We start from the raw sequence: 11,158 nt of genomic DNA, 5'->3' as shown, positions 1-11,158 counted from the left end.
TTTATGTTCATAGGTGGTGAAGGATGATTGAATTAACTTTTGTGCAGCTGTTCATGTTATTTTGTCTGTCCACATTAATTTGCCCATGCATATAGTGTGTGGCCGCCTGTCAAAGTGTATGGGTGTGCGTGCATGCGTGTGCGTGCATGCGTGTGTCTCACCTTGACTTGAATGGGAATGCGGCGTTCTGGCAGAGGACACTGGGACATCGAGCCCAGCTGGGGAGGGATGAAGCACAGCTGGGGATAATTAAACCCAGGACTGTCTCTACGAAGCGAGCCGGACAGGCAGGACAGGCTGAGCCTGTTCCATGCGGCCCATACGGGGCAGTTTGGATATGCCCCCCCGCCCTTTTGCTCCTCCCTACTGCATTCCCAGATCACAGGAAGGCCACGAGACTTGACAGCAACGCAGTGGTTGGATTTTTTTTTCTTCTGGATACTAATATGAGCAAACCCAAGAAAAGGCCCGATTTGTTGTCACTTCCCTCAAAGAACAACACACGCTGATGCCCCTCAGACCTTCTCGTGTGTGCATTGCCCATGACACACAATGCACTCACATAGGCATCTGAGAAGCAATTTGGCCGAGGGAGGTTAACCTGTAACAGACCCGGCCAATTTCAGCTCGGAATTTTCCTTGGCTCCATATGAGACGTGGATGGCGGCCATATCACAGCCGGGGCTCGCCTGCATCATGCTGGGGCTGGGGTTTGTACAATTTGAGCAGCGCTGTTTCCTGTTTCTCCTCCAAAAGGCTGATTAATTTACAATGGCACCACTCTCACTGCCTCCCACCCGCTTCTTTCTGCCTCGCCGGTTCTGTATCATTTGAAATGAAAAGGTTTACTTTGGATGCTGCTAACAGTCGCAGTAAAGTGAGCCCTTCTCCCCACCGCCCAAATATCTTTTTAAAAAGCTCGACAGCCTGCCAACTTAAACAACTTTTGACTGGATGAATTGACCTGTCCTATAAAAGCCTGCACTTGCCGGGATGATAAAACGCCACTTTCCGAGAATCCTCAAACTCCGTGCTGTTGCCAGATTTACCAGGGCGAATGACCTAGAACGAAAGAAATTGCAGTGTGATTACCCAGAAAAAGGCCAGAGGGAAGAGCATGATGCTGGATGTGTACATGAGCACTAAACACAATTTTCTTCTTCTTTGTTACCTGGGACACTGATGAACATCAAAATTTGATTACAAGAACTGCATCAGGTCATCAATAATACTCATAATGGCATCTTTCATCATGGGGGAATCAAGATGTTGCGGCATCAATTCAGTCAATACAGCAGTCATTTCACTGCCCTTATTACTTTCCACTTAAGTGGTCCGTATAGTTGGACTGCAGGCATTCTATTTGCCTCTTCGTGACAGCTGTGTTTGAAATATGGCCTTTTGGGATCATGCAGGATGTCAGTCTTATTCCTACCTCATTGTAAGCTTATCTTCTCTGGCTGGTAAACAATGCAGGTGTGCTATATCTATGGCGAAACCTTCAATACCCCTGGGGTCATACAACTTGGAATTTAACAAAAATCCTAGTTAAAGATAACTTCTAACCAGATAAAACTGCCATTAAGCAAGAATTCTGCTTGTCTGGTAACATTTCAGGTCAGTGAACATCTTAATTATAGCGAGTACATCAGGTATTGATTTAACTTTAATGAATAGTCAAGCATCAGTTGACTTTTTTTTTTTTTTTTAATCATTCCAACAGCAGTTAAAGAGACTATAGTGTCAAGATGGTTCCATTTTCTTCACTAACAAGCTTACTTTGTGTATTTGCTTGCATGCTAATGTCAATCCATTTTGGAGCAATCTGTAAATAAGTAATTATTCCTAAAACTGCCCCTAAATTATACAGTAATTGAAGGGATTGAACACTCAATTTGTTCATTAACAAGCACACATAAAGAAGTCATTTATTTATGTATACCTTAAATGAACTACTTACTAATAATTTAGATAGAAGTCCATTCCACCAATACAGATATTAGTGCCATAGTTCAAAGTCTATAAAATGCACTTAAAATCTTTTATTTCCTCCCAAAATAGATAATGTTCCTTTAATCCAGTGCGCCTCATGTATGATTTCTGCTTGTGCTTAATGACCTCAAACCTATTTTGTTGGCGCACAACTGGATTATACTGCTTCAGTAAAATGCCCAAGGCGCATTCATTATTCATCAAAACTATAAATAAACTAATAAAACAAGTACTAAATAAACTAAAAAATAAAACACAATTAGCATGTTGAAATATAAAAAACAAATGACAAATCCAGTACAGAAATACTTTAAAGTCCATTATTATCAGGTGTGCCTTTTGTATGAATATAAACGCATATTTTATAGTCTGCTGCACCTTCCCTTGAGAATCACTGAAACATACATAAATGCTACTTTAATTTAAAACAACCCAGAGGTGGATCATTTTCTTGCTCAACCACTCCAATTAATTTGACTAAAAGACACCAATGCTTGGCCATGTGCACCTTAATTTATGTTTCCTTTGTCACAAAATGAGCAAACAAGGCCAACGGGACACTATTATCTATGGTTAGCGCACTCATTTTTCTTAGATGCTATACCAGCCATCCGTTGTCTAGTCTATGACTGAGCAATATATCTTCATTACTGAAATCATTACAATGTAATCCTAAATAGGTGAGAGGACGTTGGAATAAATAGCTAGGTGCAGCCTTTAATCAAAAGAGTTTCATTGTCGATTTTACTATTTATTGCCTTTACCTTCAAATGAAGCCATATTTGATCAATTCAAGACGTCTTCCACAATTGTAGTTCATTTCAATGACAGGCGTTGATCTTAAATTAGGCTGTCAGCTGTTAGCGATGCAACTAGAAAGATACAGATAAAGACATACAAGTCAAGACATGCTCACAGGCCATAATCGGTCACAAAGGCATTTGAAAAATTGCCTTTGCTGTTTTCTCGAGTCACTGTAAGCAACAAATAAAACGGTAATAACACTCATTTTACATCAAGCAACTCTAGCGATTAAAATTTTGTCAATGTGCATTGATAATAATGATTGACGCACATGTGCCAAACATTTTATTTGTGAGCGTCTTCACATCTACCAATAGTTACCGTATTTCTGGACTATAAGTCACACCTGAGTATAAGTCGCCCCAGTCAAACTATGCACAATGAAAAGGAATGTATACTGTATTTTTGAAAGGGCAATGTTTTTACTTTATCCTTAACCAAAAACAAACATTTTAAAGTAACAATCGTAAAATGGAGAACAACAGGCTAAATAGGCATCTGTTAAAATATTTGTTTTTCATATGGCTATAGCCTAAAAGAACAAAAAACAGGCATTCGGTGGTCACTGAGAAAAAATAAAACATAAGTTAACTATTAGATCACATGTATCAAAGTGGCGGCCCAGGGGCCAAATCTGGCCCGCCGCTTCATTTTGTGTGGCCCGGGAAAGTAAATCATGAGTGCAGACTTTCTTTTTTAGGATCAAATTAAAATAAAGAGTATACATGTATATTAAATTTCCTGATTTTCCCCTTTTAAATTAATAATTGTAATTTTTTAATCCATTTTTTCAGTTTTTAGTTCAAAAATCATTTTGTAAAATCTAAAAATATTTTTAAAAAGCTAAAATAAACATTGTTTTAGATCTATTAAAAAAACAGAATATTCAGGGATTTTAATCCAGTTCTTTTAATCCATTTATTTTAAAAAAAATATCTAAATATTATATCTAAAATGGTCCGGCCCACGTGAAATCAAGTTGACGTTAAAGCGGCCCGCGAACCAACCCGAGTCTGACACCCCAGTATTAGATGCTATGGGAAAAAAATTGCGTCTTATAGTCCGGAAAATACTGTAAATAGCTAAATCATGATTAAGAATGTGCTCCTTTTCCTCTCCTGTATGCTTGTTCCTGTTCCTTTATACAATGTGACATCTCCTCTATTATTAGAGGGGCGGGAGCAACCCTCCAACGTTGAAATCCATCAGGCTTTTGGAGGATGTCTCAGAACAGCTTGTTAAAGAAACACGTATGACCATGAAAGAGCACTAATGAGTTGAGCGCTAGCTGGGAGAATTGTGTCTGAACGGCGGTGAACATAAATCTCCTGTCCTGCTTTGCACCCGGGGGACTGCACCAACTCAAAAACTGTGCTATAGGTGGCCTGAATGTACATAACACTTTTGTGTATGTGTGTGTGTGCACCTAATGGAAATGAGCAGAATTGTATCCTTCTGCGGTTTTCATCCACCACAGTTGAAAGAAGCAGCTTGCGTGAATTATGATCCGACAACAGTGTTCCTCTAGTGCTCTACATACGGTAGACGAATCCAAGAGTGTCTTATACATCATTACCACAGGACTAGCTCTCGGTTTCCTCTTTTATTTGCAGCCAGTTTGCAAATCAATCCAGTCACTGTCTGCTTTGCATAAACTATGCTGCAGGTTATGGTAATGTCTTTTTAGATTCACAGTACATAAACTGTAATTGAGTGTGTGGCATTGATCTGATTTAGTGCATATCGCGCCTTTCCTTCCTTCTTTATTCCAGAGAGAACTCTTATCATCTGGGCTTGATTAAATATAGGCTTCTCGTCTGTTTCCCAGTGATGTGCCATTGGACAAATGACTGCAGTATTAAGGGTCGAATGAGGGTTTGAGATGTCTATCGACTGAAAAAGTAAAGGTCACCCTTTCCCCGTAGCTGTGTTTATGCTATAGAGTTTGAGTATGTTTACTTGAAAATGTAATAACAGTAGTCTCTGTTTCTTTCTTTAAAAGCGTGACAAGATTATCAAGATGATTCCTGTTCGGCTTGAGCCACAAATATGTTAGTATTTGGGGTGAGAATGTGATTTATGGAAGTACTACTGTGTATCTGCTTCACACTTCCTTGGCTCGTTCCAAAAATGGAAGGCATTTGATGTCAAACCCATTAGATTGTAATTACATGCAAAACACTAAAATACAAAAAAGAACTACAAGAAAAGAATGCTTGAAAATAATGACAAAAAAAATTGCACCTCCAAAATGCGATTATTTTGACTGATGACCGAATTAACTTAAAAAAAAAATAGTTTTTTATTTTATGAATTGACTCAACAGGTGATTGAGCCAAAGGGGCGGGGCTAAGCAACACACCTGCGGTGAATTGATGCACCCAACTGATGCCACATTCAGCGGATTGTCGGAGTATTGCTTTGTGCTTGCTTACCTCCGTGTGTGCCTGACACCCCTCCGAGATCTACTGTCGTATGGTTGAATTTTGTGATTATTTTGGTACTTTGCTCGGTTGTCCTGTTTTTGTTATGCCTTTTCTTACTCGCATTTTTTGGAATGCTTCCTTTGTTAAAGAAATACCACTGTTCCTCTGATTATTTTTGTACGTCGCGTCCTTTGTTTATTGGACGACTTGGCCATTCTGTTTTTTGTTATACCCTGTGATATTTGCGTTTGTCTTTTAGTTTTTTTTGCTCCCTTTGTCAAATACCAGTGTGCGTTTTCCATCCCTTTGCCCGAGTTGTGTTTGGATCCATCTTTCAACAGCATGCCTTTCCTAACAGTATGTCTTTTATTATTTTTCACTCTGACCGCCAAAAACTTGTTATGTTGTGTGTTTAGGCTATAGTTATCCCAAAAAAACATATTATGTTACATCAATAGGTGCCTATTTTTTGTTGTTGCCTATTTTTGATTACGTTAATGTAGTATAATGTTTTCTTGGTTTTTGATTAGTTAAAAAACTGCCCCTCAAAATGTACTTATATATTTTTCCCTTTTCATTGTGCATTTTTGGCTAGTGCGATTTATACTCCGGTGAGAATTATAGTTAAAAAAACATGGTACTTCTTTTTCTTCCTGTTTATTGTCTCTTCTTATTTAATATGAAATCACAAAAGTCAAGTTTTAAATTCAGTTAAAAACTCTCATTCGATTCTGTGACTATCCTTCATTTTTGTAAAGTTGAATTTTCACTTATTTTTTTTAAATAACAGAAACAACATATGAAAAACAAAACATTTACCTTTGACTTTCAAAAACCTCAAGTAAACGATCCAGTAAATGCTTAAGTTTGGGTACATGCATTAAAGGGTCCAAGCCTGCTCGCATATGTGCCACAGGAATGCGAAGCGCAGTGTGTGAGACAGTCTATAAGAGAGTTATATAGCCCTTGGGAGCTACTATGGTCATATTTTAATAACTCGCACTGTGTTGGATTATGTACCGTGGGCTTGTAATATCACACCGCCAGAGCAAAGCCCGAACGGTCTCTGTTAGCTGGTCCATGGCAGCAAAAACATACCGAGGGACTCACCAAAAACATTGTTTCCAGCACTGCAGCACTTGTGAAAAAGCCAGTCCCCTCATGATTCCAGTTCAAAGGTATGCTTGCCCCTTTTTTGTCTGCCTCAGCATTCATTTGCTCTCTACTGGCTACAATGACCAGAGCCTCAGGTTTGATGGAACTTGCAGTACGACATAGCACACACATTCTCTGCAGCCTTTGAAGAGCAAACACACAACAATTGCGCCACTTTTTTTTAAAGGCAGATACATTCCGCTGTGTGTGCAGTAAAGCGGCTTGTTCAGTCACATCAAAAGGGGAGGTGACGGGAGTAATGTGTGGAATGGTGTGCATGTGTACACCAAGGTTAGGATGCCATTCAAGGCTGCATAGCTGCGGATTTTACTACCAGGACGTTCAAGGCAAACACTTTTCTGCTTTGGGTACAATATGCGACGTTGTTTGCGTAGGCCGAGTCATTTACGTCTCGGTCATTTATACGAGTTCCAAACAAAGTCCAGGGAAATAACTACATGAATGATGCCATGTGCTCGGTAGAATGGCAGCAATATCACTCATAAACGCTCCATCTATAAAAGCAATAAAGAGCAACATCCTCTTCAAAAGGGAGTGAAAAAGAACAGTGCGCATACGCCGTTGAGTGCATCAGCGTGCATGGAAGGACTCATGCATGTTCATTTCTCAGACTGCCAGCTATCAAATAACCCAGTCGCTGCAGAAGAAGGGGAACGTTGCAATTAGCCCGCTGCCCAAAGTGTAGCCCCATTCGTACGAGACATGTTTACTCTTCAGTCACGCTATAATTACATATGTCGTCTTTTGTTTTCTATTTCCCCATAAAGTTGGGAACATGATGAGGGGAGGGGGTACCTGCAACAAAATACTCTTTTTCAAGCTCATTTTGGGCCTGAGAGGACGTCGAAGGGCATTAAAGAGGAAGCGAGGACTGTAAACATTACAGAATGATGCAAGCGCACTTGATAAATGCTCCTGCTTCGAAGAGAAGCCCTAGAAATGTTACAGTAAATGTCTTTTCCCTGCTGTATTCTCTATATGATATCCACTTCAAAGCATACCTGGAAGCGCGGCGTATTTCTGAAATGCTCTTCGGCTGGCCATTTTTCTTGTTTTAAATAGAAGAGCAGGGAAGAACAAATGGGGAAAAAAAATCGGAGACTCACAGGGACGGCTGCAAATGGGACAGATTTCAGCAGCTGCATTAACAAATGTGTTTGGGTTCTGTCTCCTAAGTAAAGTTGTCAGGCCGTGTGTCCAGTCTGCTATGTTTAGAAGAGCTAAAAGACGTGTGTTTTCTGGCAGTGGCACATAATAAACGCTGTTGCAGTGACCTTACGTCTTTCTCGGTGATGTTGCTCTACCGCCATTCTCCAAACAGACGGAGAAATCCTCCTGAGCCGAGGTCAAGAATCCATCACCGGCGTTTTGCAATAACACGCATCTCCATACCGACTCTGTGAGAAAAAGGCCTGCGGGAAAAGATGAGAGCCAGTCAACCTCTTTTCAAAACATCAAAATGCAACTTATACATATTACTTTCAGTTTAATCTCCAGTGTGTTAACGAAGGTTAAAATGCTTGCATCTCTCGCAGCGTAGTTCTTCTTTACAAATGCTAATGCGCCAATGCCTTCTTCTTTGCTCACATTTCCATAATGTGAGTCATGAATGTGAATTAGGATTGCTTGGTTGATTTCCAACTACACTCAAGAAGCAAAATCCATATTTGGCAGGACAAAAAAGAGCCGAGATTGGAGCTTTCTGACGGATGCCAGACTACAGACAATAAAGCGCACATACATAGACACACGTACACGCCGGCATCTTCCGTGGCGTTGTGAAAAAGCTCCATGATTATGAATTACTCTACTATACGAGCTCTCCTGATGAAAATGTATTGCTATGCCCTTGGAAACGATGCACAGCAGTCGATATAATTCTGCAGACTCAATAATCCTCTCCACTGAGAGGAAAACTAACTGGAGTTGCTTCTACTGGTGAAACAATAGAGGCGGGTGTGATTGCATTTAGGGAGTTATTTTTGCAACCTCGGCGTTATTGGATTTGGATTGTAACATGGTAGAATCCAGTTGGGCTGAGAGAATATCATGTTCGAATCACAATAGACAAGGCTGATTGTTATTGCAGCGCTCTTCCATTAATAATTCAATCATTTGACCCCTGACACGGTTTCCCGCAAAACAGGACCATCCTCTGAGGGCCGGTAGACATATTTGAAATCTTTAAGTGTGTGCATTTCTTCTGACCTTTCTTTGCATGACATATATCCCGCGCCTGGAGCAGCAGCTACAATTACAAGATTTAGGTGGAGGAAAAATGGGGGAAGATATACTGTATATGTAGTCAAGAGAATGTAAAGTTGAACTTACTCATACGTCTCTGTCGCCTCTCATAAAAGTTACTTTTTTTACGGTCAACTTTTTACACTTACACCAGAATTAGTTATGTCACTGTTTCATATTTTGCTCATACTTAATGTCCGAATCCATCAAGGTGTATTTTTTGAATCCCGGTCAGTGAGATCATTTCTTTTGGAATAATCCATGGGGTCCAAAAGTTTGGAAAATCATATTTTTGGTACAAAGCTTGGCAGTAGAAGGAGGTCTCGAACTCGGAAATTTGTTCATTTGAATAAAGTTCAACTCGCATGGCCAAAGGTTACGGTTTGATTTTTTTCAATAAAAAGTTAATAAATTCAAATCATGCACAATAAAAAAAACGTGGAATTTATCTTTGCAACGAGCAATTACATCGGAGATGGTTTCTCAGTAACTCTCTTAAAAAACAGTTATAAACTGGAGATTCCTGGCAAAGACGAATAAAAGAATAATATTTCCGTTGAAAAAAAATTGTTATAATTTATAGCTCCAATTTCAGCATCTGGTTTGATTTACAGTGCATTTGTTGCAAGTATATGGTTGCCAATAAGCTTTTTAGAAATAGCACAAAGCCCTTCTGTTGTAATTTATTTTTGCATTATTGTAATTACTTGCCCATCAATTCTTTATTTAACTGTAACAGTAGATTTAAAAAAAAAAGAACAAACATGCAAACATGTGTCTGTGTTGCTCCTTTGTGGTCACTGTAACATGGCCAAAACTTTTACTGGAAATGTAAAATTATCTAACTTGAATGGCTTGTGTGTCATGGTGAAGAATGTTCAAATTTCCTCTAAAAATTGCCTGTACATAAATGTTTTATGACGCTGACAGTTTTGACACTGGAACGGATTCATTCTACATTCATGATATGTGAGAAAGTGTGTCCCTCCACCGAAGTTAGAGTGTCAAAGTAAAGATGTATCGCTGCAACGAGCATACCACAGGAATGGAAGGCCTCCGTTCACACACCATGCATTTCAAAACCTGAGCAGCGGTGACTATGAGGAAAGAGACGTATTAAATGTAAAAACAGTGCAAAGGAATGGAAGCAGTGCCCAGTAATATTGTAATTCATTGTTGTAGGATGCATTAGTGACATAGAGGGAGCATTACCTTTCCAAGCACACACACACACACACACACACACACATGCAGCCAAACAGATGAATGGAGAAAGAAAATGAGGCCTGGGCAGCTCCAGAACACAACAGCGAAAAAAGCATGGGTGCCATCTATCAAGCTACACAACGGGGCCTCGGAACGGGAAATCTGTCCTGTGATGGCTGTAAATGAGTGCGGTGGCGCTGCTGTCACATTGTGTTTGCCTAGGACATGGGAGCGACGAAGGGTGGAACGCAGACACACTCTGCACAAATAATGAAGTGGAAGATGGCTAGAGAGCCTAAAAAAATGGAGGAAGGGAAAAGAGGGCATATTCACACAAAGGAAAGTGCATAGTTTGCTTTCTTTCTTCCGGACCAAAAATACAATGTACCGTATTTTCATGACTATATGGCGCATCGTATTTTTAGCCGCAGTGTCAATAACGAGTGCCATTTCTGTATTTTACACACACAAAGGACGCACCGTTTTTATAGACGCAGCCAGGCATGGCAAAACATACACGCTACACCCACACGCTAAAAACACGTTTTTAAAAAGGCAACGGAAGCAAAACTGAGTTCGGTTGTACTTTATTTAGCCATTTTACAATGTACTCACGTCATCATCATCCACAAATCCATCAAAGTTGCTTCTTAAAGCTGTGTTGATGCCGATCGCCAGGCCACAATCCATTCGCAAATAGTAGCTAGCTAGTAGCTAGCGTCCATGCTTCGTAAAGCTGTGTTGATGCCGATCGCCAGGCCACAATCCATTGAGTGTATTGACAAAAGAACTATATATCCCAGCAGTCACTGCGCAGTACTTTTTCTACGGGAAAATAGTAGAGTCGGAGGCTGCTTGCCATAGTTGTGAGAGCTGTAGAGGATGGTGTACCCTATCGACTGATTTATTTTATTTTATCGTGATAACAATTTTATTATTGGTCCATATATAAAACGAACTGGATTATAAGGCTCCCTTTCTATTTTGGAGAAAATTTAAGACGCATGTGCGCCTTATAGTCGTGAAAATAGGGTATGCTTTTGGGATAAGACAACAAAATCACACGTGCAAACATTCCTCAATAATTGGACAAAACGTTGTGGACAGCGGTAAAATAATGAATATATTATAGCATCACAAGATTTATATTGTAATAATACGAGAATACATCATTTTGTTGCTTAGATTTTTTGTATTGCGAACCAAAGGCATCAACTTTTAGGGACGAAACGTATGTGTCAGGACAAGACTGCTTTTCGATTGATATTGGGAGAAAAAGTTACTAGATTAAAATCGTTACAATACTTATT

This window comes from Stigmatopora argus, chromosome 9 (genome assembly GCF_051989625.1).
Source record: "Stigmatopora argus isolate UIUO_Sarg chromosome 9, RoL_Sarg_1.0, whole genome shotgun sequence".
Lineage (NCBI taxonomy): Eukaryota > Metazoa > Chordata > Actinopteri > Syngnathiformes > Syngnathidae > Stigmatopora > Stigmatopora argus.
The sequence above is the reverse complement of the archived record's forward strand: the minus strand, read 5'-3'. Positions refer to the sequence as shown.